Below are 8,058 nucleotides of genomic sequence, written 5' to 3'. Positions count from 1 at the left end.
TCAAAAAAAAATTTCCAAGTCGGTGTCTGAGTATTCTAGGTGATGACAGCATCACTTCTACTGTAGGAAAGATCCTGGAGTATAACTTCAACGACACATCTGCTTAAACAATCTGAGGGTCCAAATCCTAACTTTCCAGGGCTGATGCAGCTGCAGTGCAGCCCTGAGGTAACGGAACAAACATTCCCTCTCCTTGAGGAGGCTTCCATGACTGACCTCCCCATCACCAAATGCAGTGCACGCCCCATTGGCATGACTGCATCAGAGCTGGAACATCAAATAGGATTGGGCTCGAGTCTGAGATACTTTCAGTGTTTTCAGACAGAGGGAGCTTCTCAGCATTATTCACCATAGCTGGTACGCAGGGCTAATAAGCAACAAAACCGTTAGATGACCGAACTGTTTTATTATAAGAAGCATTTAAAAAACAAATCTTTTTAAAAATGGCCCCAAATTGACTGTGTTTTCCAGTATGTTGCCAGGACAATGGGATTCTTGGTTTTGTTTGAGCATTTCATCACAGTGACGCATTGTGCCCTCTCAGCTCAGGGAGGGCTCTGCCATTTATGATCATTATGATGTACTCTCCAGGGTGTGGCTGTTTGTCTTGAAAAATACACACAGGTGGAGGTTGTCAGAGATCTCCTAATGACCCATTGCGTCTCTCTAGCTCGGTCGGTTGCTCTCGCAGACCCAAAGACTGATCATTTCCATTTCCCGACTCTGATTCAGAGCTTTCTACCACCACTGAAATTGATATAGTCGAGTTTTGCCTTTCCTCGGTCTTTAGAATCCAATTACAATGCTTCTCCGTTGTCACCACAAGGTTACATATTTCCGCCTTCAGATAATGTCATCTGTAAAGGGTTCTTTTGCAGCAAATGTGTCTCATAAAACACAAGGATGCTAAGGCCTGCCTGCCTTCCACAAGGGACGGCAGAATTAACATTCGAAGGGCTGCTTTGCCCCCTTGCATTTGTTTTGGCTTGTGTTCGCTCTCCGCTCCAGGAAAATGAAACAAGCAAAAGGAGCACGTACAAAATGTGCTGTATTCTGTCAAGCCTGTACTGGAGATGAGAAGTAATTCTCAAGGTGCACTACTTTGTTAAGCATGAAAAACAATACCATTCCTTTCTTTCCAAAACTAAGTTACTTTCTGTCATTACTGCAGCAATCGTATTTACTCAGGTACTCACCAGAAAAGACATGAGACCATACGATTTGGCATAAAATTTGGGACCACATTTATTGATTTATAACAAGGGTGGCCAACCCGCAGCATGCCACATTTTATCTATAAAATCTTGAACGTGCTGCTGTACTTTATTTTGGCCCTCTCTGGACCTGCTCAGGTGGTTTCATCAGCCCATGTAACCTACCAAGCCTCTCCTTGACTATCTTCATCCCCCCAGGCTTATTGCTACCTTTCTGGGCTTTGCAGTGGGAGAAGTGCTATGCGCTCACAGCCATGATTTATAACTGATCAATTTCCAACTGTTGCAGGTCCTGTCTATACAACTCCCCCCTTAAATGTGGGCACCTATCATGGCAGAGACAGCTAACTTGCCCAGACCCCATTGGGTGAAACCACCCTGACTCCAACCTAAGGTCACCTCTCAGCAACCCCAACTTTTCAACACCAATTTTGGAAAAGGGTTCAAAGAAACCAAATTGCTCTGCCTGCCCCAAGCCAGACAACCTTTGAAATAGACACTGCAATTCAAATCTGGGAGATCACCAGCCTGCATTTCCAAGCCAAACAGACTCTTGAGACTGGTTCTGGTTCTCTCTCATGCCTACCTACATCAAATCTCTACTTTTACTCCCTGTCCCACACTGTACTTTCCAGTCATACCCACCCTGGCTAAACACACTTTAAGGAAAATCTGGGGTAGATGGGAAAAAAAACAGCCGAACACACTAACAGCCAATCAGCCGATAAACAAACAGCCAATAAAAAAAACACACTAAGAGTCAATCAGATATAAGGTAAAAATCCCTACCTGGTCCCTATCAGCAACTAGTGAATCTCAGACTATTGGGAGGGGGGGGCTGGGTCATGCGCTCCTTCTGTCTCAGAATGCTGAGGGACAGAGGCCCCATGCAAGCTGAATATCTGTGGCCCTGCCGTCTGCTTGCTTAGGAAACAATCAGTTGCCCAGGCTAATTCCATGCCTTGTGCAAGCTGGAACCAGGCAAAGGACATCCCTGCCTTCCCCATCCATGGGGAGAGGGTTTCTGCTTATACCACCACTGCCAGGAAAGCTGACTTTGGTTTCAGAAAGAATGAAATTTGAACTGCCAGAGATTTTTGAAAGAACCTTTCATATACTACAAGCTTGAATCTTAACCACAAAACTTCACAACCGCTCTAGAACAGTGTTTCTCAACCCGTGGTACTTGTACTTGAGGTGGTACTTGAGTAGTATTTGGTACAGTGAGTGGTACTTGAGTGGTACTTGAGATGGTGCCTGGTGGTACTCATGTGATCCCTAGACCCCTGCTGCATGGCAGCGAGACCAACAATGCTATGCGACAAGAAGTGGTAGGAGGCTCAGCTTGGTGGGCAGAGCTCCAGCAGACCCTTTTTGTGTGCTTTATAAAGCCCTTTCATCCTCTCCAAGTCTCTTACTGGTTTTTGTTACCTTCTGGAAATGACATCCTCAGCAGCTACTTCCAGTGGTACTTCCAATAGGTGTATGCGAAGTGGCAAGGCAGAGCACAAACACTGAGAAACGCTGCTCTAGAATATATGGGATGTATTTCCAGAGCTCACCATTCCATGGAAGCATATCCCTTGTCAGCCAAGGACTGGTACTGATGTCACAAATCTCCCTAGGTATTCTGCCTGAAGGTCAAATTAGGATATTGTAATCACACCCAGCATGTTCTTTTTAACCCCTATGGCTATGCATAATGTTATACTAGTTTCTTACAACATTAGGGCATATCCCATTCCCTTAAAGCAGCATTTCTCAAACTGTGGGTTGGGACCCACTAGATGGGTTGTGAGCCAGTTTCAGAAGGGTTGCATAGCACTTAGCTCAGCTGCCATTGAAAATACAGAGCTGAAAATACAGGGTACAGAGCTGCTGGGCAGGGTGGGCTACCAGTGGGAGACAGACCTGGTGCTTTGCTCCAAATAAGTGAGAAGATGGGGTGCTGGAAAGGGGGAGGGCTGTGTGGTTGGAGAAGAATCCTAGTCTGCATTCTGTTTTGACTTCTGAGCTGGCATGTTTGAATTCCAAGCAATGCAAAATAATAGCACGAGCATGCTGTGTAATGGAAACTTTGGCTGACTGCAGTTTAGGTTTGAAGCTTAAATTGATGATGTCACTTCTGGGCATTACATCACTTCTGGTGGGTCCCAACAGGTTGTTAATTGAAAGATGGGTCCCAGTGCTAAAACGTTTCAGAACCACTGCCTTAAAATGTCTCTTCTTGCTCATGAGTTTTATAACACATGAATGGAAGGAAACATTTAATTGAGTCAAACAGATTCCTGCAAAGTCATGGTCAAAGTGAAACATCCCAGCCCTTGTTTCTTATTTATTAAGGAAATAAAAAACTGAGTTCAGACATAATACAAAACCATGGTTTGTTTAACTAAACTGTGGTTTTACATCAAATCTGAACCCAAGACTGCCTACAAACTATGCTTTGTTTGGGCCCAACAAACCAAGGTCTGAAACTCCAGCCTGAAGTTGGTTTGCTAAACCACAGTTGGTGTCAACTGTGATTTGATGTTGTGTTAGAATTCACAAGTCTTTGATAAACCTTGGTTACGGTCACTGCTCTACCCCAGGAGACTGTTTCACAGGATGCCTGAATGTAGCCAAAGGATAATTAAAACCACATTGCAACAAGAATACAAAGGACCCAACATTAAGTCTCTGAATCCTGATCCTGGAGAAATTGGATCATTTCTCTCCCTCTTTGTTCTGCCCTTGATTGAAGACTCAAACAAGGTTTTGATTTATCTGCTGCTTAGTGACGTTTCTGTCACTAACTGAACATAGGAGCATAAGAAAAGCTCAGCTGGATCAGGCCAAGGGCCCATGCAGTTCAACTTCCTGTATCTCAGAGTGACCCACCAGATGCTTCCGGGAACACTGAAGACAACAAGCGATGTGCAACCTGTTACCACTCCCTTGCAGTTGGCATTCAGAAATAGGTTACTTCTAAAACCCAGAGATTGCCAACAGTCATCATGACCTGTAACCTGAGATGGACTTTTCCTCCATAAATCCGTCCAATTCCCTTTTAAAAGAATGTAGGCCGGGTGTCATCACTGCATCTGGAACCAAGGATTTGCTCATATGAATTACCATACACTTTTAGATCTTTATTGTTTCTTTTTAATCTGCTGCTTTTTGTGTGTCTTATTTTATTATTTGGTTTTTTAATTTAATTTTATTTTTTTCAAAATTCAGGTGAGTGGCCTTCAACATTTTCATTTTTAAAAATGAAAAGGCAAGGAATACATTTTGCAATAAATAAATAAAATGAAGCAACTTTGGACCAGTGTTTGAATTAACCGGGGAAAATAGAGGGTCTCTTATTAAAAACTACAAGTTCCACTCCTGGTTGGTTGGCAACCTTCAGTCTTGAAAGACTATGGTATAAGCCTGCAGCACCCAGTATTCCAAGGTGGTCTCCCATCCAGGTACTAACCAGGCCTGACCCTGCTTAGCTTCCAAGATCAGATGAGATTGGGCATCTGCAGGGTAACAGTTGCTGACCCCTACCAATTTTAACCAACTCGTGCCTCCCCTGTTTGCTTCTAAAAACGGTATGTAAAAGGACTGCCACACAAGGCAAGGAAGCCACACTCCTTTACTCCCCTCCCCCATTCAAGCACAGCATTACATATTATCAGATGCAGAAAGAAATGTGAATGATTCATTCTTCTTGTTAATCTTGATCATTTTTATCATATATAATGGTATCATTAATTTCATCAAAGTATACAGAATTCTGCATGAACTCATTCAACTCATGTTTTCAGTACACTAAAGGGCATTATTAATTCACTACAAATCCTCTATTTTTGTTGCTGACAGCCCTAAATCATACTAATACTTATTATTAGAATAAATTCTTTAATATTCAAGATTGATAGAAATGCAAAGTCTCAATGTTTCTATGAAAATTATTTCTGCTATATCTCTGAGCTTACTTGATGTATAAGCTCCAGGGGTAGCAACAGTAGAGGAAGTAGTGGGGAGTTGGTATGCTCTTCCAATTGAAAAGTTTTCTCATGGATTCCCTAGCCCTATGGTAAATTTTGACTGCTGGCAGTAAACAACTCCAATTGGTGGGCAATTAAGAGGCAATCATTCACAGCAAAGCCCATGGGTGGAAATGGGGCTACACTGCCAGGAATCTGCTTAAAAACCAGATATGAATAGATACACTGTTCCGCTGCATGAATAAATTCCCCATAACCAAACATTATGTTCTGTTTTACCTGCAAGTACGTATCATTAAATCAGAAAGTTACCTATTAGATATTTTTTTTTTTTATTGCCATCCTGAGATAAGCTACTGAATCTGATATCAACCCTAAACAATTTTTGGTTGTACATTCTAATATGGCGATTGCCTTTCTTTCTCCCTAGATTGTTTCATGATATTTTCTTTTATTAAAGCTAAAAAAAACCCAAAGAGATTTTGTAAAACAGACACTGAACTGGTTTAGATATGGTAATGGTCTATTTTCATACTTTTCATCTTATGTGTAGTCAGAAATACTAAAAGTCAAATATTTCTAAGCGAGCTTTTCCTCACATCCCTGAAGATTTTTTAAAAACTGTTTTGTGGATTCCCGGGCAGAGTAATGCCAGGCCTGTTTCAGAGCATAGCCTGAGGCAGCAAATGCTCCGAGTCCTCAAACATTATCCTTCAAAATTTTCAGAACTATCTGAATGCTTTGTTTAGCAATAAAATGGAGTTTCATACCAAGGTTCAGAAAACTGTGCATTCATCATTATTAACAATCGACCAGCCTTTTAGAATAATACATTATAGGAGACGCATCACAAACTGAGCTGTCCATATTGTTAACAAAATAAGCGTTTTCCCATCATTGCTGAATACTAAGGGCCAGATCATCAACATTACTGGCATTAATGGAATCAAGTGGTTTTATTCTAGCTGACCTTGTTTGGGCTTCCTAGAACAAGTAAAATGCAGCCATTGCCCACACCTTTTCTTTTCTTTCTTAAATTTCTTAAAAATAAAAGAAAAACGGCCCAGTCCTATCAAGGACATGTGCTGGTTGCACATGCATTCTGCTGGTATGTGCTGTTGCAAAAGTGCTTTGTGACAGCACAAGGGCCAGGTGTGCCAGTGGGAAGGCTGGAGCCTTCCCGCTGGCGCCAATGGAGCAGCAGAGACACACTGGAGTAGGTACATCCACTGCAGGAGTAGGAGAAGGCAGGAGGAGAGCACAGGAAAGAGAAGAAGTGGGTTGAATGGGGCAGGGGAGGGAAGGGCAGTGATGAGGGCAGGGGTGGGCAGATTGGCCCCAGGAGAGGGTGGGATTGGCAGTGCCAGTGCACACAGTACCCAGCCCCTGTTCCCAGGCCTCATCCGCCTGCACGGATCAACTTGGACCTGTGCCAGCTATATTGCTAGCGCAGGTCCAAGTTGACCACTGCGACCCATTACCCCATTGTGGGCAATGTCCTCTTACCCTGAGGAGACCCCAACAGCCAAAAATCTCCCCAGAGGATACAGTGTAGCCCATGCCCGCACGACTGCATCACCATGCAGGGTTTAGGTTGGATTGGGCTGTAATGTTACTAATTAGAGCAGACACCATTGGGCAATGAGTCTCTGATGTGGATATACCAGATCATATATCATACTGTATAAATTATCATTATATAATGATAATATACAAGAGCTCCTTATACAGGTTTGACGTTTGTGTGTGAGTAAGTAATGTCTCTGAATTGTTGTTTTTTTTCCCCTCCTGATTTCTGGTTCACAAAGCCTCAGCATCCCCTCATTTTTGTGCGCTTATGCTACCGCAAGAAAATTCCAATACTTTTCTGAGCACGGCTAAGGAAATGGAATGGGTAAACAGTCCTTCTGAGAACCTTTGTCAGGTTTCATGCTCATCACAAGGCAGCTGGTGCTTAAAATTAATTACAAATGGTTACCTAGGTAACCCCAAATCAGACTTGAAAGTTTCAACACTGTTTATCTTTAAAAGTTCCCACATCAATTTCAGTCATTCCGATTTAAGAAATAAAAGAAAAAACTAAGCACACAGTGAAGTTAGGTCCTGTAGAAGCAAGTCCAAGGGGCCTTCTTGACATAATCAGCCCTTTCTGCTTCCTTCCTTCCACGAGTGCACTTCGCCTTTTCTTGCATGCTGTTTTAAAAAACATTTGAACTTTAGACATCCACCTTAAAAAGGGTATTCATCAAACCCATGCTGTTCAAATCATAGATCATTTGGCCACTGCTAAGCTGATATTGATTTCATATGTTCCATTAAAAGCACGGGGTAACATAACATGCTAGATGGGAGAGATGAACTGCACAGATGTTATTTGTAACCACATGAGTATGACAGCTAATCACAACTGATCTGCTTCTACCAACATTGCATGATTTGCACATCAAGCTGTGCCAGACACATCTAGTGTGGCAGTCATTTATTTAGACTTGCGAAAAGGAAGATTCAGATTGCTAGAATGGCTGGCTTTCTTAGCATGTGATTTTTGCCCTGTCTTGACAGTTGGAGGCTTGTCCACCCATCTCAACATTTTCTATGGACTGCACTGATGTTGCGATGGGACTAGAAAGGGGTGCACACAGACTAGAAAACAAAACAACAAAAAGTGAATGACTGAAAACTAATATACAATATTAAGAATCTCTTGAAAAGACTGATCACCACAATACCCTCAGTTAGTATGCACCTTTCACTTCAAGACAATACTTACTCACCCATACCTTTTTATCTGCCAAGTGGCTCTTAAAAGAGAAATGCCAATCTCAAAAAAGATTGTGAAAATGACTTGGTCACACAACATGCTTTAA

General features: G+C 42.4%; 1 pseudogene; it reads right to left on the bottom strand.

Moving 5' to 3' along the window:
* Window positions 1-4,625: 4,625 nt before the first annotated feature.
* LOC136650470 (5S ribosomal RNA) lies at window positions 4,626-4,742 on the bottom strand (annotated as a pseudogene).
* Window positions 4,743-8,058: the final 3,316 nt, after the last annotated feature.

The sequence above is a fragment of the Tiliqua scincoides genome, chromosome 4 (assembly GCF_035046505.1).
Source record: "Tiliqua scincoides isolate rTilSci1 chromosome 4, rTilSci1.hap2, whole genome shotgun sequence".
NCBI lineage: Eukaryota > Metazoa > Chordata > Lepidosauria > Squamata > Scincidae > Tiliqua > Tiliqua scincoides.
The sequence above is the reverse complement of the archived record's forward strand: the minus strand, read 5'-3'. Positions and strand labels throughout refer to the sequence as shown.